The 24811-nt window shown below is 34.9% G+C and overlaps 1 pseudogene across 1 annotated transcript; it reads right to left on the minus strand.

The window, feature by feature from the left end:
- Positions 1-16211: 16211 nt before the first annotated feature.
- On the minus strand, positions 16212-24102 carry LOC149261571 (ABC transporter G family member 35-like; annotated as a pseudogene). Its single transcript, XR_016258451.1, has 23 exons — positions 23496-24102; positions 23173-23382; positions 22892-22976; positions 22634-22793; positions 22420-22495; positions 22227-22280; positions 22026-22116; positions 21596-21897; positions 21216-21501; positions 20769-21078; positions 20494-20654; positions 20192-20295; positions 19878-20031; positions 19636-19773; positions 19345-19514; positions 18901-19233; positions 18504-18794; positions 18334-18417; positions 18085-18218; positions 17718-17947; positions 17388-17584; positions 16683-16937; positions 16212-16482 (listed from the first exon to the last, which is right to left on the minus strand). The product of XR_016258451.1 is annotated as an ABC transporter G family member 35-like (transcript).
- Positions 24103-24811: the final 709 nt, after the last annotated feature.

Below are 24811 nucleotides of genomic sequence, written 5' to 3' on the forward strand. Positions count from 1 at the left end.
CCATGGTTGACCATAGTTGAACATGGTTGACCATTGTTGAATAATATTCAACCCTAGGAATATGAACACTTACATCAATAAACCTAAGGGATTGATATTATAAACCCAAGGGAGTAATAAACCTAAGGTATAACAATTATAAACCCAATGTATATAAACCCTAACATGAATATTATAAACCCTAAAATAAACTTGGTTGACCATGGTTGATTTCCATATAGAGACAATTCTTGTCACAATTCAACGTTGAACCATGGTTAACCAGGGTTGACCATGATTTATTTTCATATCGAGACAATCTTTGACATTAATTAAATTATTATTTATAACATTTATAATGGATGAATCGCTATATATTAAATCACATAAATTACAAAGTAACATATAAAATCATCATATATTAAAACAATGTTTTGCATTAAATCAGTTTATATTATATTAAATTACAAATAATCATATAAAAGTAATGTACATTGAACTACACAATATTGTATTGATTACAAATTATTATGTAAAAGTAATGTATGTTAAACTACACATTATTGTATTGATGAGGGTGTTAAAGACTAAAAATGGATTCTATTAAAATGATTTGGAACCATTATAGGTTAAAGCAATGTTTTGTATTAAAATCAATGTCCATTAAAACATTGTATTTGTTTATAAAATCAATGTATATTAAATTAAAAATTATTATTATCAAATCAATGTATATCAAATTCCACATTATTTTTTTATAACTAAAAAACTATGAAACCACTTTAATAAAAAAAATTAGCACCTTAAATTAAATTTTGAAATTGCAATATATTAGATTACAAATTTTGAAATAATAAAATTAAACCTATGTTTTGTATTAAAATAAATGTCCAAAACCCTAGTGTTATAATAAGTATAAATAGTGGGGCGAAAAAAATGTATCTCCTCCATATTTATTTCTATTCCATTTCATATATTTATATGGTTTTCTTTACAATATTTCCCTTAAGATTTTTTTATCCTAGATTGATTTGAAAGATAGAAAATAGAATATGTCAATTGTACCAAATCTCAACTTCAAACCTACAATATATGAAATATTAAATATTAATATATTAATGCATTGTATTATTAAAGTAATTATCAAAAAATTAATATGTTATTTAATTTTTATTGATAATAAGGTTGTTTTTCGGATTAATCACATTGTAGAGATTTGGTCGACTTTTTTGAACCAACTAATGTGGTTGATCCTCACAACAAATGGTGTGAAACATCCAACAAATGTGATTTGTGGTGAGGATGAACCACATTAGTTGGTTCGAAACGTAGACCAAATCTCTACAATGTGATTAATCCCAAAGACAACCTTATTATCAATATGGATCTCAGAAGTCTAAGATCTAACATTAATTTTTATTACTAAACACATTAATTAAATTATTATTTATAACATTCATAATAGATGAATCACTATATATTAAATCACATAAATTACAAAGTAACATATAAAATCATTATATATTAAAACAATGTTTTATATTAAATCATTTTATATTATATTAAATTACAAATTATCATATAAAGGTAATGTACATTGAACTACACAATATTGTATTGATTACAAATTATTATGTAAAAGTAATGCATGTTAAACTACACATTATTGTATTGATGAGGGTCTTAATGACTAAAAAGGGATTATATTAAAATGATTTGGAACCATTATAGGTTAAAGCAATGTTTTGTATTAAAATCAATGTCCACACATTGTATTTGTTTATAAAATCAATGTATATTAAATTAAAAATTATTATTATCAAACCAATGTATATCAAATTCCACATTATTTTTTTTTAAATTAAAAAACTATGAAACCACTTTAATAAAAAAATTAGCACCTTATTATAAATTTTGAAATTGCAATATATTAGATTACAAATTTTGAAATAATAAAATTAAACCTATGTTTTTTATTAAAACCAATGTCCATTAAAACATTGTATTTTTTTATAAAACCAATGTATATTAAATTAAAAATTATTATTATCAAATCAATGTATATCTTGGATAAAATCCCTAATTTAGATGAATGTGGCTTAGATTTATTATCTGTAAGTACTCCTCTCAAATTTATAAATATTGTCAATTTAGAATATTAGAATTAAACAAACTATATTAAAATGTCTTACTATGATTTTTCTATGCAGAAAATGCTTCTATACGATCCTTCAAAGAGAATTTCAGCCAACGAGGCTTTATCCCATCCTTATTTTGACTTTGGTTCTAAATAGTCTTGACTGTTAGAGCTTTCAAAAACCTAAAATGTTGTGATCTAATATGGCATCTCAAATTTATGTTGTAATGACTTACTTCTTTGCATTCAAATATATCATTATAACTGCGATTTATAATTATCTTTGTAAAGCAACGTTGAAATTTAAAATTTAAACAAATTAAAATTTCTTTAGCGGATCAAACAAATTAAAATTTCTTCAGCGTGTAATGCAACCAGTTAACCATGAAATGGGTGAGCGAATTAGCAAGGCATAGGCAACCACTCAATTTAGCTAATGGACTAGAAAAAAACACTTGGCAAATGGTTGAAGGGGCATAAGTTTAAGAATGTGAATAGACATACGTTTGAGAATTAATGCTGGTTTGAATATATGTTTTATAATTTGTTTTAAATATATTTCTCAGTGCTGAAAAAACACTTGGAAAATGGTTGAAGAGGCATAAGTTTAAGAATGTAAACAGACATAATGCTAGGGGAGGGATGCCATTACCTGTGCACCCTCCCCTCCACCTCACCTACACCCATGTGGACATCACATTCGCATGCATGACACGTGCTTGACGTGGACTACCATGTGTTGTGGTGCGAGTCAGCCCTTCAAAACCTGTTTTTCAACCTTTCGCCTAGTTGTTTCCACCTGTTTGTCGTGATGTGTGCTCTTCTCCCTGTTTTTCTGTTCGAGTCCAGTGTTTGGGCGAAGCCCTCCACCGACGATGGCGCGGGATGGCTCCATTACCTGTGTGCCTCATCCGCCATTATTGAGCTGCTATCTGCCATTGTTTGCTTGCACACGTCCATTAATGGAACAGGGTTTCTGTTGTTCTTGTTTCATTCTGCCTGCAATTGTTGTTCATTCTGGACCGCCAGAGGTTTAGGGTTTCCTTGGTGGTTGTTTCATTCGTGCGACCTGTTGTTTGGGGAGGAGCCAGTACCAATTTCAGCCAGTTCGAGGTCGAAGGTAAATTTACAGGTAATTTCAGGTTTTTTTGGTTTTTGTTTGGTTTTTTTGGTTTTTTGGTTTCTGCATTGGCTAATTTCCAACTTGTTGCAGGTTTGGCGAGCTTTGGAGAAGGTCTGGCGAGCTCTGGACATGGAAGACGCTTGGACATGGCTTCTATCTGGTAGGAAAAATCCTACTAGCCATTGCCACTATGTTTTTCAACACCTCACCTTCCTATTGGAATTTTTGTTAAATTTGCACTTGGAGTTTTAGGCAAGTTTAGGGTTTTGCAGGTTAGGGGTTTCGAGGGTTTAGGGTTTTGAAGCTATGATTTTTGTGTTGTTTGGCTCATGATAGTTCTTGGTATTTTTCTTTTCTAGGAAACATAAAATTTTGGCTAAGCTAAGTAAATTTTTGTCATTTTTGTCTTGCCAAATTCTAATAATGGAGGTTTTCACTTTTTTTTTCTTAGAAGTTTGTTTTTGTGTTTGTTTATCATTTTTGTTTGGAATGGTTTATTACCATGGAAGTATATTATTATTCAGTCACAAGCTATGTGTTGGACACAAAACAATTAGAATCCACAATAGTATCATTTTTTTTGTCTACTCAAACTGAAGACAGTACCAGGGAAACTATAAGGGGAATGGAAATCTAGAACATGTATGTGTGAATGAACTCAGCACTTTGATTTCAAAGTAAATGAACACTATTTTAAGTTTTAATTTCTGCTTTTTGTCTTTCTTTAACGTTGCAAGTTGCTTCATGTCTACTTGGTCCCATCCCTTATTAGATCGCTACATAAACATCTTCTAGAATTTCTCTATAGCTTCAATTATGTTATAAGCGATCTTCGAGAAAGCCAGTTGTCTTGAGTCACCTTATCGGTACCCATTCTTGAGTCAGAGTTTCTATTAAGTTTGATGAACAAACTAATCATGCAGAGGCCAAGATACCTAGTCAAATCTATACTGAGATATACTTCTTAATTCATCTATGAAAAACTTATATGTCGCCCTGTCCAATCATCACCAAACTTTTAACATTGGTGGATAGAAGTGATGACAGAAAGTCTAGCACTGTATTCATTTAGTCCACTAATTGATGCCAGCCATTGGATAATCTCACTCAGTTTAAGTTTTGCTTAGGATTATAAAAACAAGGCCTTAAGATATATCTAAAATTAGACACTACCTATTCAGTTTTCTTTTCTCCTTTATAATTCATGTACTTGATATATATGGATTTTCCTTTGCCAATAATTTATTTTTCAGTTCTTTCAAGAGTAATGTGTTCTAAAAACAAGGTTTATGGTTGATTTATTTGCTTTTAGATCTTTTTGGTTGATTTCTTTTCTTTCAGATTGCTTTCAGAAATTGGTGAATTTTCCTCGTCTCACTTTTACTCCATGTTCTTTACGGATCATCCAAACACATTTGCGTAGCACTAGATCCCAAGGGGTGCATGTGTTGCAAAGTCAGTTTTTTTTAATAAATAATTTCCTTTCCATGTGTACATCATTGGAGTTGAAACTATTTTGTAAAATATTAAATCATTTATAAATATTGTTTTGATGTGGAAGACCTTTCTCATTCTTTCAAGTTTATCTGCAAGTTTACCACTGGTTGATAGTCATTGCAATATTCTTTGATTGAATCATTTCTTAAAAAAGACATAAACTAGCAGGTTATGATTGATTTTGATACCACAAAAGTTGTTGTTTTCCCCATTTTAATCTGTGCACGTGAATTATTGAGCTGTTGTTTTTCCTGCCTAAGATCACTGAATAGAAAAATATTGAGAGTACCATGTAGCCATTGCATTTAGAGTTCATAGGCCAATGTTTCTTATAGCTAAATCTTAACTATGAATATTGAGTGAGGGGAGGTGTTTGACTGTGAATCCACACTTGAACATGGCATGGGCCTGATCAAGAAGCCATGTATCTCAATAGGAGAGCAATCCAATAACGAAAGGCAGGTTAGGACTTGATCCTTGTTTGGTTTTTTAACCAGCCCAAATTATATTTGTTCCACTGCAATAGATAGGCAGGTCAGGACTTGATCCTTGTTTAGATTTTTAACCAGGACAAACTATATTTCTTCCACTGTAATAAATAGTCTTTCAGTGTTATTAATCAATTTTTTATAAACATTTGTGATTAGGTACTATTGCACATCACTAGATGAATATTACTTGCTTGATCTTGGAATTTTAAATTTATTCATGTTATGGAAACCATGGTTGCATGCTATGAGTTTCTTATAGCTAAATCTTAACTATGAATATTGAGTGAGGGGAGGTGTTTGACTGTCAATCCACACCTGAACATGGCACAGGCCTGATCAAGAAGCCATGTATCTCAATAGGAGAGTAGTCCAATAACAAAAGGCAGGTTAGGACTTGATCCTTGTTTGGTTTTTTAACCAGCCCAAATTATATTTCTTCCACTGCAATAGATAGGCAGGTTAGGACTTGATCCTTGTTTAGATTTTTAACCAGGAAAAACTATATTTCTTCCACTATAATAAATAGTCTTTCAGTGTTATTAATCAATTTTTTATAAACATTTGTGCTTAGCTCGCAAACAAAACTGCTTTACAACCAACCAAGCTGTTGTTGGCTTTTCAATGTAGTGAATGCATAGAACCATAATGTTGTTAGTGTTTCAAAGCAATAAAACAACCTCGATTGTAAGCCAAAATGTTTCCGTGACAAGAAAAAGATACAATCCATCCAAAATCCACATCATAATGTGGTTACAACCAAAAACATATGACACCCCTATTCTTTATGGCCCTGAAAATCTTGTAAGATTTCTACATTATAATAGACTATAGATGTTCCTTCTAAAATGGATTTTGGCTACAATGTCACACACATTATGAAATAAAACAACTTAGGTTGTAAGATAAAATGTTTCTGTGACAAGAAAAAGATACAATCCATCCAAAATCCACATCATAATGTGGTTACAACCAAAAACATATGACACCCCTATTCTTTATGGCCCTGAGAATCTTGAGTGCCAAAACTCCTCGAGTTACCTTCTTGAGCCAGGTAGGTTGGCCTACCTGTCAAGGGTTGATTAGGAAATGGTTGATTGCTACCATATGATTGAGTCCAATTTGCAGCTTCCAACCATGCAGGTATTGAGTACCCATACCTCACATTTGCACTACTGCCCCCTGCATTAAGTGGAGGTGTGTAATGAGCATACATAGAATTGACACCAACTCTAGTAGGAATAAGGCAAGTGGGTAAACCCTCAGTTTGATATTGAGGCACTTGAATGTTTATGAGATCTTGGAATAATGGTGTATTATCTGCAATGGAGTCCAATGAGTTTGAAATAATCCTGGTTTCATCAGCTATTCTCGTATCATTTTCAACCATATTGATCATCCCTTGTTCCTTTTCAAGCATTTGTTGTGCCTTTATTGATTCCTTTTCCTGTCTTGCCATTTGTTTTTGTTGGTCCTTAACTTGCCTTGCTTTATCTCTTTCAATCCTTTCATCTGGTCTACATTGCGCTGCAACAATCCTTGCTACCTTCTTCTCCTTGACTAGATCCTTCTTTTTTTGTTTTAATTCTTTCATTTCAAATTTCTTTTTTTCATACTCAACTAACAGGTTTATATAGTCCTCTGAGGTGAGTAACTGTGAACTTCGGCCCAAACAAAGACTACCCGGTGCACCTTGCTTTTTTTCATTGATACTCTCTCTACTGGTAGCTTTAGGAATCGGCCAAGTATCTTCTCCACCCCTCCCACCTGCATGTCAATGCTTGGTACTTCCCTTTCAGTATCTGATGGAACTGATTGAACTATATCATTATCTTCATTTGATGCCTCATTATGTGCTTCATCTTCTTCCATTGATCTATTGTACACAAAAAAATGAACAATTTCACTGTTCAATTATGCTGGTTGTGAGGGCATGTTCATGCTTTGTTCATTGGTTGCTAAGACACTATGTGCATTCATATTAATCATTGCTTCTTCTAGCCATGAGGGTGGGGTTACTTGGCTTGGCAATGTCAATTGGTCATTGTCAACTGCATGTTCAACAATGTCATTAACAATATCAGTAATAGGAGTTTCATGTTCTTGAGTTGGTGGAACGATCTCCATGTTACTGCGAATTTGTTCATGGTTATACTGTGTTTCACATACAGTTTCATCATCTTCATCATATAAGTGTCCTTGAGAGAGGGAAATCATAGTACCAGCTATAACAACATCATCTTGGTCATCTACTTCTTGCACTTCAACACCTGTTTGGGCATTCCCTTCTTCCTGACCAGCCACATGAAACGCTTGGCTACAACCAGTATCATGCATAAGAGCATCATAGTTCAGTGGCTAGATTCCTATCCTCCTAAAGCCAACCTTGATATTTGATGGTGTCAAAACCCTTTTAAAATCTTTACTTGCAAGCTTTGCTAGCTCGAACCTTTTCACCTCAACCCCTGGATTCTTTACCATCCATGCAGCATGCTCCAACCTGAAATAGTTCTTGAAAGGGCCAAACACACTAACATCAAGGGGTTGCAGTCTGTGAGTGGTATGAGTGGGCAATGTCAACAGGTCGATGCCTAAATTGTTTGCTTCCTCAATTGTTTGTACAACCATGTGGCTCCCATGGCCATCTAATATCAATAGGTGTCTGTTATTAGGCGAGACGCCACCTGGTACCAATGCAGCAAAGTGAAAAAGCCAACTTAAAAATAGTTCTTTAGTCATCCATGCATGGGGATGTGCAGCCATGCATGCACCTGGTTCACAGTTCTATATATAGTTTTTCAGTTGATTTTTACCTTTGAATAGATAAAATACTGGGATTGAAGTACCAATTTCATTGACACAACATAAAATAGTTATCCACTCCCTACTCTTAGGAAAAATCTTTGGCACATTTTAGCTCCCTCTCTTGGCAATTACCCGCATGCCACAATTCCTCCCTGCTTGTAAACCTATTTCATAACAGTTCCATATATGGTCTCCTCCATAAGAATGTTTATCGTAAGCACTAGAAAGTGTGTCATAGAACTTTTACACAACTGCAGGGCACAAATTTAATGCTCTGTCTCTGTCAAGGCCCTCAGTAGTATGCAATACAAGTTCTGGATGCCTTTTTTTAAACCCAAACCACCATGATTTACCAAGAAACCCATCTTTGAATGGGTTTGGTCTCCCTTGACAGATTTGAGCAACTGTGGATTTGAGTTGTATCAACTCTAGCCCATGTCCCAATTGGCCATCTCTTTACACCACTCAACCACCTCGGCCTCCTCCTCCTCAGTCATAACTGTAAGAGGCCCTCTACGTTTTGTATGAGTCAGTCCATTTATCCAATAACGTATTGATGAGGGAGAAATACCATTTTTTTTACAGATGCCCGAACTGAGTATCCATTAAACTCTATGTCGTCAATTGCAACTAACATTTCTTCTTTTGTCCATCCTCTTATAGCACTAATCTTTTTAGTTGAACTTGCCCCTTGGACTGTTGTTGACGGTGGTTCTGTGGCTGATGGTGTGTTAACATCAGCTTCAGTTGCATGGTCATCCTCAACAATGTTCCTTGGGGCATTGTTGACATTGACATCAGCTATCATGCCCTCATCAAAAGATGTACATCACAGCTGAACACCCCTTGTCACTCTCCTGCCACTTCTCCTTGTATGAGCAACATAACTACCTTTTGCCATAGATGCAACAACCTGTAAAATTATTGTATGCATTTAGACATTAGAATATTTGTAAATTATGCTTTCATACAAGGAAAAAATTCTTCTGCTTTATTACAAAAAATTATCAACATGTATGTTAGTATCCTTGAAAAATCAAATATACATAATCATTTTGTTGTATGTATTCAAAATTATCAGTGATTGTTGTTTTGATAACTTGTCTTTACACTTAAAATACCATGATTGTATTGATTGGTTTTGTTATTCATTTCCCAACAGAGCTTTTGTTCAGTTTGACTACTTAAAATATTGTTTTGTTGTTTTCTTTAAGGATGCACTTCTCCAGAAATGGATCTCTGGCTATCAAGGAGTTATCATTGTCCAAACTAAGCATGGTATTTAATTTGACCAAGGCTCCAACTTGAGACCCCCTGAAGCACTCTTGATCACAACTTTGCCACCATAACAAATTTTTTCCTCATGTCACTTACAGTTGAAGTTTCTAGTCATGTAAACATTCATTTCAACTACAACTCTTATTTGCATCTTGTCTACATATATAAGAGAGGCCATGCCTTTTTCTTAAATCAGGAAAGCATATTATCAATTTGTAAAGTTTTGAGTAATTATTGACCTCATATATCAAATTAGATAAAGTGAATAGGAGTAATGAGGGTGCAGTTTGCCATATTTGCAATAGTTTGAGGTTGGTTGTGCCTTCTTTGTGGTCCTTCATTCTGATAGGTTTCCCCTTGTGTACAACAACCTTCCAATAGGGCCCTTCCACTGCTTCTTGTTCATTTGTTTATGTTATTTTCTTCCTTTTACATTGTTTTGTTTACTTTCTGATCATATTTCAAGAATGATCTAAACCCCCTTTTCCTTTTCTCCTTTCAACTTTTTCTTCAATTTATTTTGCAGGTCTTGTTTATGCTACCATTAGTCTTGATGATGTTTATTGCTGGCCTCATACAAGGTTTTCGGTTACAGAAACGAGCCCTGGGATTTGCCTGGTAACTTCAATTTTATTTTCCTGATCGACAGATTTATGGGATCTCGCTAAGTAGTAGTAATTTGGTTATGCTTTCGAAGTAATCTCTCTTAGGCATTAGTTCTCATGGCGGTTGTAATGAAATTTTAGACTTACATTTTGACCCATTAATTGGGGGTTAGCATATGGTAGACTTTTAAGTGGAATTGCGAGCTAAGATGATGGCGGTAACTGCAATCTTTTGTAAAATGATGGTCCATGGGTTGCATTTCTGGTTCCTGTTCATAGGTCATGTTAAAGTAGATTTCAATATTAACCTACCTGTTAATGAATTTCACTCACTAACTTAAACCCTAGTAACTCTAGGTTTTAGGAACAGAGAATGTAACTACAGGTTATAGTAACATAGGATATAACAGTAGGTTGTTTGAACAGAGTCGACGTTACTAAAGCACTACATCAAATTGTGGTAGTAATCCGTTATTCGCAAGTCTTCTAACCTATCTATCTTTGGATAGTAGCTCATAGAAATAGCCCATCAAATTTCAATTGAGTTGATCATCATGTTCCTACATATTTTTGCATGATGTATATAGTTTACTGCTTCAGAAATAAAGCGGTATAAGATTTGTAGAAATAATTTTAAAACAACAACTTTTCTTGCCAGGTACACCAAGCAAATAAAATCTTGTCGGGCACATCAATATGTCTATAAGTCTGAACATAGAAATAGGTGAATTATGAAATAGAACTGTAGGCTGTGTGTTGATTTTCATAAAAGTGAAATTGAATCTGTAAGAAGGTGAATTGTGAAATAGAGCTATAGGTTGTGTGTTGATTTTCATGAAAGTGAAATTGAATCTGTAAGAACTCTGATAAATGAAAATAGAACTGTAAGAAAAATGTGTTGTAATTGATATAACTAACCTAGATATACTGGCAATTGTTTTGTGATGTTTTGTCTTCAAGGTTGTTGAATAGTTTGAAAGCATAACATGCAACTTCAACAGTGGTTGAACTTCTTTTATAGTTTTTGGCACTTGAATTTAATTGGTGGACATAGATGGACATGGATTGCAATGGCTTCATTTTGAATGTGTGGTCTGGAATTAACTTGATGTGATCTAATGGTTGGGAACTTGTTATTTGTTGATCCATGTGCTTTGATTTGTTTTAATGAGAAATAGAATGAGTTGCGTGTCATTTATTGAAGTTATTGGGTTGGGTGTCATTTATTGAAAAAAGTGGGTTTAAATATTGTTGGGTTGGGTGTCATTTATTGAACATAGGGCGTTTAGTTGTTGAACAACACAACAGTTATGGTTGACATACATTCACTTTTATTATGCGCAGGTATGGATATTTATTTGGAATACAAAGCTTCAGTTCCGATGAGTGGGGGTTGAAGTGACTGCTAGTCTGTACTTCTGGAATAGATCATTTTGGAAGCATTTATGGTTTCATCTGTTTTCTGTTGGGTATACGAACAATGTCCCACATTGATTAGAAGTGATTGAAGTGGGAAGGATCATGGGTATATAAGGATGAACAAATATCTCCATTGGAATGAGGCCTTTTGGGGTAAAGCCCAAAAACAAACCCATAAGGGCTTAGGCCCAAATTGGACAATATCATACCATTGTGGAGATATGTGGTGTCCTGAGACCCAACAAGTGGTATCGGAGCCAAGTTCGAGGTTACCCAAGTGGATGAATCCTCGGAATGTCGAAACAAAGATGGTGAGCCCCCCGTAAGCCTGTGGATGAGCTCGGTTAAATAGGCGGTGTGCTCCGGATTCTTCATGGACGTGTCTTGCCTACCAACACGGTGAAGAGGAGTTGACCTGGGATGGAGCAAGCTCTCGAGACCGGTGGTGCTACCATGTAAGGCGTGAGCCACCAACGCATTGGAGCGGAGAATCCTGGTTGGTAGAGAGGGGAGAATCCTGTGGATGGTTTGAGGGGAGGCTGGATGGTCCTTTGTTCGAGGGGAGGATTGTTGGGTATACGAACAATGTCCCACATTGATTAGAAGTGATTGAAGTGGGAAGGATCATGGGTATATAAGGATGAACAAATATCTCCATTGGAATGAGGCCTTTTGGGGTAAAGCCCAAAAACAAACCCATAAGGGCTTAGGCCCAAATTGGACAATATCATACCATTGTGGAGATATGTGGTGTCCTGAGACCCAACATTTTCTAGTTGGGGCAATATGGTTTGCACTCTTAAGTATTAAGATACTATTTATTGATAGTTGTGGGCTCAGTTAATGTATTGGGAAATTTTGGACATAAATTAATACTTATTTATACTTAATGTTATTTATATTTGTTTAAATATTGGTTGCAAAAGTCTCAATTTCTGGTGGTTTGGTGGGACCAGTACTATATCAATTACTAGTCCCTGCACAACATTAGACATCTCTCCCCTAGTTTGAATATATATTTTATAATTTTTTTAAATACATTTCTCACTAATAAACATACGTGGTTATCAACAAGAGGTGCAGTAAATTTTTAATCATTCTTTGTAAAAAAATAATTTAAGTATGCTTTAAACATGTGATTTAGACATGCAAGTAAGTTAGTGGTGTGAATTCTATCCAATGATATAGTGGCAACCACGAGAATAATCTGGCATCCAAATTATCATATAATGGTAATGTACATTGAACTACACAATATTGTATTGATTACAAATTATTATGTAAAAGTAATGTATGTTAAACTACACATTATTGTATTGATGAGGGTCTTAAAGACTAAAAACAGATTCTATTAAAATGATTTGGAACCATTATAGGTTAAAGCAATGTTTTGTATTAAAATCAATATCCATTAAAACATTGTATTTGTTTATAAAATCAATGTATATTAAATTAAAAATTATTATTATCAAAACAATGTATATCAAATTCCACATTATTTTTTTAAAATTAAAAAAACTATGAAACCAATTTAATGAAAAAAATTAGCACCTTATTATAAATTTTGAAATTGCAATATATTAGATTACAAATTTTGAAATAGAAAAATTAAGCCTATGTTTTGTATTAAAACCAATGTCCATTAAAAAATTGTATTTTTTTTATAAAACCAATGTATATTAAATTAAAAATTATTATTATCAAATCAATGTATATCCTGGATAAAATCCCTAATTTAGATGAATGTGGCTTAGATTTATTATCTGTAAGTACTCCTCTCAAATTTATAAATATTGTCAATTTAGAATATTAGAATTAAAGAAACTATATTAAAATGTCTTACTATGATTTTTCTATGCAGAAAATGCTTCTATATGATCCTTCAAAGAGAATTTCAGCGAGCGAGGCTTTATCCCATCCTTACTTCGACTTTGGTTCTGAACAGTCTTGACTGTTAGAGCTTTCAAAAACCTAAAACGATGTGATCTAATATGGCATCTCAAATTTATGTTGTAATGACTTACTTCTTTGCATTCAAATATATCGTTATAACTGCGATTTATAATTATCATTAACTTTGTAAAGTAGCGTTGAAATTTAAAATTTAAACAAATTAAAATTTCTTGAGTGTGTAATGCAACTAGTTAACCATGAAATGGGTGAGGTATGGACTGGAAAAAAACACTTGGCAAATGGTTAAAGAGGCATAAGTTTAAGAATGTGAATAGACATACATTTCAGAATTAACGCTGGTTTGAATATGTTTTATAATTTGTTTTAAATATATTTCTCAATGCTCAAAAAACACTTTGGCAAATGGTTGAAGAGGCATAAGTTTAAGAATGTAAACAGACATAATGTTGGTTTGAATATATATTTCATAATTTTTTTAAATACATTTCTCACTAATGAACATACGTGGTTATCAACAAGAGGTGCAGTAAATTTTTAATCATTCTTTGTAAAAAAATAATTTAAGTATGCTTTAAACATGTGATTTAGACATGCAAGTAAGTTAGTGGAGTGAATTCTATCCATTGATATAGTGGCAACCATGAGAATATACTGGCATCCAAATTATCATATAAAGGTAATGTACATTGAATTACACAATATTGTATTGATTAGGAATTATTATGTAAAAGTAATGTATGTTAAACTACACATTATTGTATTGATGAGGGTCTTAAAGACTAAAAAGGGATTCTATTAAAATGATTTGGAACCATTATAGGTTAAAGCAATGTTTTGTATTAAAATCAATGTCCATTAAAACATTGTATTGGTTTATAAAATCAATGTATATTAAATTAAAAATTATTATTATCAAACCAATGTATATCAAATTCCACATTATTTTTTTAAAATTAAAAAACTATGAAACCACTTTAATAAAAAAAATTAACACCTTATTATAAATTTTGAAATTGCAATATATTAGATTACAAATTTCCAAATAATAAAATTAAACCTATGTTTTGTATTAAAACCAATGTCCATTAAAACATTGTATTTTTTTATAAAACCAATGTATATTAAATTAAAAATTATTATTATCAAATCAATGTATATCCTTGATAGAATCCCTAATTTAGATGGATGTGGCTTACATTTATTATCTTTAAGTACTCCTCTCAAATTTATAAATATTGTCAATTTAGAATATTAGAATTAAACAAACTATATTAAAATGTCTTACTATGATTTTTCTATGCAGAAAATGCTTCTATATGATCCTTCAAAGAGAATTTCAGCCAGGGAAGCTTTATCCCATCCTTACTTCAACTTTGGTTCTGAACAGTGTTGACTGTTAGAGTTTTCAAAAACCTAAACGTTGTGATCTAATATGACATCTCAAATTTAAGTTGTAATGACTTCTTTGCATTCAAATATATCTTTATAACTACAATTTATAATTATCTTTGTAAAGCAGCCTTAGAAATTTAAAAGTTAAACAAATTAAAATTTCTTCAGCGGATCAAACAAATTAAAATTTCTTCAATGTGTAATGCAACCATTTAACCATAAAATGGGTGAGGGAATTAGTAACACATAGGCAACCACTCAGTTTAGCTAATGGACTGGAAAAAAACACTTGGCAAATAGTTGAAGAGGCATAAGTTTAAGAATGTGTATAGACATGCATTTCAAAATTAATGCTGGTTTGAATATATGTTTTATAATTTGTTTTAAATATATTTCTCAGTGCTCAAGAAACACTTGGCAAATGGTTGAAGAGGCATAAGTTTAAGAATGTTAATAGACATAATGCTGGTTTGAATATATATTTTATAAATTTTTTTAAATACATTTTTCACTAATGAACATACGTGGTTATCAACAAGAGGTGCAGTAAATTTTTAATCATTCTTTGTAAAAAATTAATTTAAGTATGCTTTAAACATGTGATTTAGAGATGCAAGTAAGTTAGTGGTGTGAATTCTATCCATTGATATAGTGACAACCATGAGAATACACTAGCATTTTTCAATTTAAGCAATCCGATCAAAAAGATTAACTAAGAAAATGATTAAAGTGCCCAACTCCAATAGGAAGGACGCCTATAAGCGTAAATATAGATAATTGACAATCACTTTATAATTTAGTATTAAATATTATTTAAATTTTATACAATTTGTTTAAATAAAAAAATTAAAAATTTAGATCATTAATAATTATTTAATCTATTTAAACTACAACTATTAAGTTTCAAGATTTTGAATGTTCCAAAGTTTTTGATGAAAATAAATCCATTTCCATTATAAAAACAAAATTCAAACATTCTTACTATCAAATTTAAAAAAAATATGACTAGATTCCAGCAAGTAAATTTGCTACCTCTATAAACAACCATTATATATAATGGTTACCAGAAAAATATGAGCAGATTCCAACAAATAACTTTGCAACCTCCACAAACAACCATTATATATAATTGTTATCATTTGATATTAAACCACATATACATTCCTCAGATATAAATATTCATATCCATTACTCGTAGATTTAAATATTCCAAAATATTTGAGAAAAATACTAATATCCATTAAAAAATCTCGAGGATTTTAAAAATCTGCCATCCACGTCCTAGAGCAAAACGTTAGCATACGTAAGGATTGCTATTACAAGGATTTCAATATCCAAGAAACAAACGGAAAAACTCAGACGGCCGCATCGCAGAACTCTGAATTTTGCAGCTCCTCTGCGATGTCTTTAACCTGTGTTGGAAGTTCGATGGCTCGATGTCAAATGCAAAGAAAGCATAGAATCCGAGCAGGGCTCCAGCTACAGCACCAAATAAATCATGCCGTATCCAAAGTAATCCTCCAAGAACTTACTCAGTGGTTTCGTTCCTTCACCCAATACCTCTGCCTTGTCTTTTACCTGTGTTGGAAGTTAAATACCTTGATGTTTAAAAGCAAAGATAAACGCAAAGAAAACTGAGAATCCGACTAGGGCTCCAGCTACTGCACCCAAGAAATCATGCCTGTAACCGAAGTAATCCTCCACGAACTTATTCAGTGGTTTCGTTCCCTCACCCAATACTTCCAGAGGGTATGTAACGTCCCCATATTGCGAGGCAATGAGGCCATAGATGGTCCAGGAAAGCGGGCATATCCAATAGTACCACATCCACCACTTTGGGATTCGCTGCATCAATTCAGAAACCATTATGACAAGCTGATTATTAAGATGGTTTAGTTATAGTAAGTTAAGTTATACTATGAGCACTGAGTTCCTAATAAGCATGGAGGCATGGAGTTACTTAGAAAAACTTACATTCTATTCTGGCCTACTTATATGGTCCATAAAGTTTAGTATAAAGAAACAGGACAAAGTAGGTTACATACCGGTTTAGGAATGAAGAACCCTGAAAACAGATTGAAAAGGCAGTAGAAAGCTGAAGCTACTATTGAGGCAACTTGTTGGTTTGAAGTAATGGAGACCGTCATCATCCCATAATAGGTGAAGTACAGAAATGTGAAGTATTTCAGGAAGAAGAACCAGCCAAACTTAGTAGTTGTCCACTCAAAATGGACCATACTGTAAACGATAAGAGTGTACATAACTGTCTGGACGAATATGTACGGAATCTCAATCACTACCTGTTAAAAAAATGCATCAGAGATTGCATATGTAAACAGGAATCCAATCCGTCTACCTAATTACAGGAATGAAAAATTGACAAAAATTCGTAGTAATGGAAGGAGAATTATATAGCTGCCAGAATTCAGCGTGATGGTGTTAACACTGTGGAGGCGAGGTAGGACCTTTCAAGACCTTCCCAAACCCAACCAAGACCTCAGACCCGGAATTGTTTCATCCACAATACCGCAGGGTACCCTTATCATCTAGAAACATCGTGCTATCCAGATACGAGCTATCGGGAAGATGTTGGCATATTAACCCAAGGATATGGACCCCATAGATTGATTTTGAATTGACAATGATATAGAACCGATATTCTGCGTTATTCGCCAAGCTTTTGAACATAAAGAGTTTGAATGTGGACAGTAAGGGTCGAGAATAAAATGAAACAGTGATATAGGACTAACCTGAGCCAGAGCATATGGCAAAGCAGAGTATAGTCCTGCAGCCCTTTCTCTGTAAAACACAGTTCTCTCTACCGCAACCACAGGCTGTACAGTTGAACAGTTGCTAAGCCCTAAGAATGTAACCGCTCCATAGAAGGCCCCCGCAACAATAAAAAGATCATTGCTGTTGTCCATGATATCATATATGTAGTCAAGCTCTTTCTTAGTAGCAGAGAAGATGAGTCCATACCATAAAAAATAAGAGAATCACACATTTTTGTTGTTAGTCAATCCAAACAACAAAATGTTTTGAACAGTAATCTTTCTCACATAGTTATATCTTAAGTACACACCGTTTTGTGCCAACCTTCCAAAAGATTGTTCCAATGACCATAGCACAGATATATGTGAAGATGAATCTAATAGTGTTATAATCAGGACTTCGCCAGTAAGTCCACCATTGCTTCCAGAAGCACAAATTGAACTGTCCAAAGAATGATTGTGAGTACTGGGCTGCAAAGTAAAGATCCTTTGCTTCTGGAGATGGGGTGTTGAGCTCGTTCACCAATTCCTTGTTCCACCTTTATTGCCAGAAAAAGAATGATTGTTAGAATGCAAGTTTGAAGCCGATATCTTTTATGTTGTAGACTCCTTGTAATGCTAGCTATTATAAGTAGAAGGATTCTAGTGGGAAAATATTGATGAGTTTAATGCTCACTTATAAAGGGAAGAGTTCTTGTAATGCCGTGCAAAGTCTATCCCCAAACCATGTTCAGCAGCAGCAGATGTAACTTCCAACATCCATGTAGCTGGGTTGTATTTATCTTTGATCTTTGGCACCCCTGGAATAGCCTGCAGTTGTCATGACAGATAAAAAAAATTAACTCAGATTTATCCTTTAAATTAGCAGTGCTCTGTTCAAAATTGTTCCTTCACTATTGACTGCAAGAATCTGCCGAGTTTTTACCTCAAAGTATTCAACAACCTTGTGAGAATTCTGGCCTAGTGGCCCGAAGAAAATGACTTGCCCTCCATTTTTCATCAACAATAGCTGAACCCATCATGGTAAGACAGAAATCAACACCAATCTCTGAAACAAACGATATTGAGTTATCTTATAATCTAACCTTGGTTTACCTCATCAAAAGCTTCAAAGATGTCAATGCTAGGCTGATGAATGGTACAGACAACAGTCCTTCCAGTATTTACTGTATTACGAACAGTTCGCATCACAATTGCAGCTGCTCTAGCATCCAAACCAGATGTGGGTTCATCCATGAAAATTATAGAAGCATTTGCAACAAGCTCCACAGCTATTGTTAACCTTTTCCTTTGTTCAGTAGACAATCCAGATATACCAGGCAGGCCTACCAGTGCATCCCTTAAATTGACTAATTCCACTAGTTCCATGACCTCATCAACAAAGGCCTAAAAATTAGAATGTTTTGCAAGTTAGTAACATGACAATTTGATACCAGGTCAAAGAAAACACTATTGAAGGATAGACCAGAAAAAATGATAGTTGTAGACTTACAATTCTGGTTTCTTTGTCAACATCCTTTGGAAGTCGGAGAAATGCTGAATATAACAAGGATTCCCATACAGTGACCTGAGGAGAATGTATATCATTCTGTTCACAGTAACCTGAAATGCGAGCAAAGGTTTCTTGTTTTTGGGGAAATCCAGAGATTCAGATATTATCCTCAATGTATCCTCCGGTCTTTCTTCCAGCTAAGACATCCAAGAGAGTTGTCTTACCAGCGCCACTGACCCCCATCAATGCTGTAAGAACACCGGGCCTGAATGCCCCAGTAACATCTTGGAGCAATTTTAGTCTACCTTCAGTCACTCCTTGTTCCCTCATTTCCTGTAGACAAATTCAGAACTTGTCAGCAAAACCCTTCAAGCAACAGAAGCCACAAAAGGTGGCAATAGCTGATTCACATAATAGACCAGTCTCAGGGTTCAAAATCCATACAGGGGGCATATCAATGAAGTAATTAACATCTTCAAAAGACATGGCTAGGGATTCAAATGGAAGAACCATTCCTCACTTGCAAGCAACTCCTTTTGCAGCCTCCAAACCCAATTGATTGGTGCTTTCAAAACTAGTTGAATGGTTGCTCGTTCTCCTGATCTGCATTTTAACTGTAACACCAAACAATGAAGGATTTGTTATAGCACTCAAAATCATGGAGTACATATTCCATCTCCTCCCCTTAATTTGTTCAAGAAACTCTGCACCAGAATAGGTTAACAGTTGCCTTACAAGTATTATTGTCATCTTCAGAAGACCCTCTTCTTGATCTTGATGGCTTTCTATTGTATCCTTGTGCTGTACCATTCTCCTGGTCTTGAATTTCTTCAAGAGATTCCTTGGAAATGACAGTTTGATGTTTCCCAAGAGCTATTGACAACGAATCCAACATTATTCATTTTTGACATGAATTGGTTAAAGAAATATGAATGGAAAGAGAAGGGCATATATGTGTCTACAGTGAAGAAGCTCACGATTTAGATATGCAAGAGACAAGGTAAAAAGCACGTTGAAGAGTACTGAAAATCCCAACAAGGCACCAGCTCCTAGCCAATACCAATATGTCTGTGGAAAAATGCCACGACTCTCCAGCACGGAAACACCCAAATTTGTGGCTTTCTCTGCACTCTGAAGGCCAACACAGTTCCATGACACGAGTGACTTTGATAAGACTTGAAAAACTCTTCATAATTAAAACATTCCCTCAAGGAAACTCATGCTAGGTTATTCCCATCTATTCCACAATCTTTTGTGGAGTTCTTAATGCATTAAAAGGTTCAAGCCTTACCATGATCCATCTAGGGGCGAGCATCTCATTTACAGAAATCGCATTCTCTGCATACATCAAAGGGGAACACCAGTAGCCCCATATCCACCATTTTGGGATGTCCTCTGCGTCAGAAATCTATTGTCAATCTTACTATAAACGTATACTTCGCTGTTGAAAACCTAGAACCCTATCATATGATTAAAGTGACAAGTAAATTCCTTCTTGACATCTTGTTAAATAATATTTTCTAGATTCTAGTCTTGATTTGTCAGGACTATTATGTATTTGAGAGTGAGTTAGAAAGAAATTAAAATTCTAACCTCTAGGGATAATGAATCCGCCAAGCATGAAAATGAGAAGAAGCGATAAAAAGCCTCCAGTATTAGCTAATATCATTGTTCTGCAAATTCCTGCCATAAGACGGAACAGGGACATTGCCATCTGATTGACTAGGAAAAGGATAAGAAATTGCCGAAAGAACCTGCAGAGTAGATAGATTGAGGTCATCTAGAAGGAACAAATGCAATGAAGATATTAAGCTTTTATTACTAAGAATGGAGACAATCCTGATAAACGATTGAATCGTTGATGGTACCTGCTAGTTTCAGGGGCAAACCCAATGGTGTAGTAAGTTGTCACTACCCAAACTCCAGCCTCCAATAATGACATTGGAATTCTGAGTAGAAAAGTAGGAATAGTGAAAGCCCACGCCGGATAGAAGAGTAAATCCCGTTGCTTGAAAAACACAGGAAGCCTCATGATTGTCATGGCCAATTCTACAAATCCATTGAACACCAGGGCGAGGAGGCTGAAAACAAGAGCTCCAAAGAATATATTTGCATCATTTTGGGTCTTGTGATTCATTTCAGTCTTCAAGAATACAGTGGATGCGAAAAGGGCTCCAACTGTAATCTGTAAAGTAAATAGTTCCTGTTAGATATCCTTTATCTTTGTAGTGCTGGTTCTCATCTAAGATTAATATTTTGAAATAAACTATGATATATCTAAAATCAGGCCAAATTCTAGACTGTGCAGTGTGAACTCGTCTGTGTTATCTTGAAGTTGTATATAATGTAATTCCGCTTGACTAGAAGCCATTCTTTTGCGAAACAGGTCTTGAAGATCTCCATTTTGGGCATAGTGTTCCTATCGAACACCAAAGCTGCTCTGTGACCTCTCTTCCTATCATAGGGAACAGTGAGCTCATTTTCCAAATGCAAACCTGCTTGAAACTGCTTGAATCTTAATGCAAATTCCTTGACAGCTATGTAGCGATAAGGTTGCTTCTTGTCTTCCCAGTATTGCTCTTGATCCTTCTTTGATGTAACCTGCAACCGTCGATGTTGGTGAGGAAATAGAAGTATAATATTCCAATTGAATGGAAAAGCCAAGTTGTTTTGAACTTTTTAAAGTCTGAAGTACCTCTTGTAAGAACTCTGCAGTGCCCTTTCTTTCAGGGCATTTGGACCCACAGCTTTTAAAAAATTCCAGGACATTGACCCTAGGTCCATGGTAGACAATCTGACCCTCTGATAAGAGAATAATGTCATCAAAGAGCTTAAATATCTCCGATGCAGGCTGCAACAGGGACATGAGAATTGTGGCATCCATAAGATGGGTGAACTGATGCAGGCTTTTCACTATCTGATAGGTGGTAGAACTGTCCAGCCCTGTTGATATTTCATCCATGAAAAGAGTATTTGTAGGTCCAACGATCATCTCCCCTGTAAAATGGAAATTTTTATGAATTATAACAAAACTTACTGATTTTAGTCATAGCAATGACATCTATACTTGGATTACACCTCTCTAGTTTGAGAAGAGGAATTTTCAATATGATTATCGACCATACCGGTTGTGACACGTTTCTTTTGCCCACCGGAGATTCCCCTCAGCATGTCATTGCCAACTATTCTATCTCCGCAAACATCTAAGCCTAGCATCTGTTTAGACACGTGGATTGTACAGCACTGAATTTTAGCATTTCATCTGCTACCTATAATATTTATTAAAGCTTTGAATTACAGCTACGTTTGCCTCCAAATTCATTTACCTTGAGAATATAGTCGGTCTGAAGGCTACTCTTCACACCTTCCATTGCTGTTGCCTGCAAGAAGCAAGCTACCATACAATCAAAGAACCAAATTGACATCATTATGCATAGTCATCCCTAATCTGCGCAACAGATTAGAATCTATCAAGCTTTTCTCTAAGCAAGCACGTGGTCCATAAACAACCGAGCTTACTTTCATGAATAGATCAACGTCTGCCTCTGGAAAAATCCCAGCTTCCTTTCCCTTTTAGTGAGTTCGGTAAGCAGCTCTGCATCAAGAATATGCCAACAAACATATGATTCCATATACACTTTAAAGACTCCTTCAGAGTGTGATGCAGAGCACTAATTAACTAAACTAAGTGAAATGTAAATCTGGTGGTTTGATATTTGGTTAGATTGCCCACCGAATCTATGACCAACACCTTGACATCTGGTAGAGAAATCAAGTGTTTCTCTAACTGTCATTTCTGCGACGTGTAAGTCACGCTGGCTTATGTAAGCAGATGTTTTGAGAGGAACAAACTCGTCCAGTCTATGCCCGTTGTAAGTAATCTCTCCAGTCACCTGATCATTCCAGAATGATTTAGTAAATACCGTTTTTTATTGCTGAAACACTAGATAGGATGCCACAATGCTGAGTCAGGATAGCAAAAGGCTTTAACCTTCAAGCCAGGGTCCAATTTTCCAGCCAAAGCTAGCAGCAATGTTGTCTTTCCAGACCCAGGGGGCCCCAACAACAAAGTCATTCTGCATTATCCGTGAAAGATTATGGTGTAAGCATTCATCAATGTTTCAGATAAGAATTTTCAGGGCCGTAGGTTCCCCTACTAGCTCAGGCTAGAAGACGAATCCAGGGAGATTTGAAATAAATTAACAGTAATTGCATAAAAATTCGGTACATTAGTGTGACTTGACTAAAAGCGAAGAGGACCAACAAATTTGCCTAGATGGTTTGAGGATTCCACTTGCGTCTTTCAGAATTGTGAGATTTACTTTCTTTGTGAGTGACAGTCCAACCATGCCGAACAAGTATTCCACCAGGTTTTTAGCAGTATTCCATAGTGTAGGAAGTCCCCTGCTACCAACATAACACTCGGCATCGACTTTCAAGTGTTCAAATCGGACTTCTACAGTTGGAAGCTGGAAACGAACTCTGAAAATTACAATGGCAAAACAATATTTATGTGAGTTCTGGATTGTGAATTGAGATTGGAATCTCAGAACAGTTTTTCTGTGGGTGTGAAATACACAGACAAATTAGCTCACCTGTCAATACGATTCCTGAGCTTCTTCAAGAATTTCTCGTTATCTTCATCTGCCACATTAAAGATACGATCAATGAAGGCCTGCCTTTCCGTGAGGCTGAGCTTCCGAACATCCACCTCTCTGTAGCCAGCGCCCATCTAATTATGATTGTCCTCAAGTGTTTGCATGATACTGGTTCTCAACCTATCATAGGTTGGCAGCTTTTCCAGAGCTGCCCATCTGAGAGCTTCTTCGTCATCTTCAATTCCTTCTCTGCGTGATCTGGCGAACACATCTTCAACTCCCCAATTCGATCTGCTGCCATTCATACTCTACTCATATTTCTGCTCATCTTCTTCCCAGAGTCCCACACTCTCTCCACCCCATTCATGTTCAAATTGTCTAAAACTAGCAATGCAGATCCTCCTCCTGATATCTAAACTTGAATAGAGGAAACTTGAGAATTACAATTTGTACACCATCTCCTCAGAACTAGCATATTTGTAATTTGCCACCATCTCCTCAGAACTAGCATATTTGTAATTTGACAGGCGACTCTAAAACACTGACATGAATATGTAGCAAAAGTTTCTCCCTCTCTCTATCTGGTGTATCTGTCGAAATTGAACGAGCAATTCTAGTTCAGTGGAACTATGTGAGACGACAAATATAGGAAAAGGAAATAGCGTGGTCCTGATAAGGACATTCCAAAATAAACTTGAGAAAAATATTAAAAACGAGACATATTGGGTGGCCTCATCTTCATCACACGACGATGAACTCACAATCTTAATTCACTCTTACAAACACATCCAAAGGTCCAAATGCAACAATACTGAGAGCGAAAAATTCGCTGCTAATAACATTCATGTATCCATCTTTAATCCATTCTTGCAGAGACATCTGAAAATCCAAATATCATGGTGGAGCGAAAATTTCGCATGACAACCATTAAAATATAACACAAGTATTCATCTATCTTTATTTTTTTCACACAAACACACCTAAAAATCCTAATACAACAAAAGGAGAACGAAAACTTAATTAGTGGTGAAACGAAAATTTCGCTGGTAATGAGAGTTATTAAATAACTCTTCTTTGCAATTGGAGAGAAAGTTTACTGCGATTACTCTTCAGAATCAACCACAGAATAAAATAACTCCTTTGCAATTTGAGAGAAAGTTTACTGCGATTACGCTTCAGAATCAACCACAGAATAAAATCGTTAATCATAATCAGAGATCTTACGAGTTATCATTAATTTGATTTTGATTTATTGGACTATTTCAAAAAATAGTGGACTTGCTGCAGCAGCAATGTTGTTCAACTCAGGTTTA

Source organism: Pinus tabuliformis, chromosome 6, assembly GCF_031772625.1.
Source record: "Pinus tabuliformis cultivar Carrire ecotype Pingquan chromosome 6, CPIR1, whole genome shotgun sequence".
NCBI lineage: Eukaryota > Viridiplantae > Streptophyta > Pinopsida > Pinales > Pinaceae > Pinus > Pinus tabuliformis.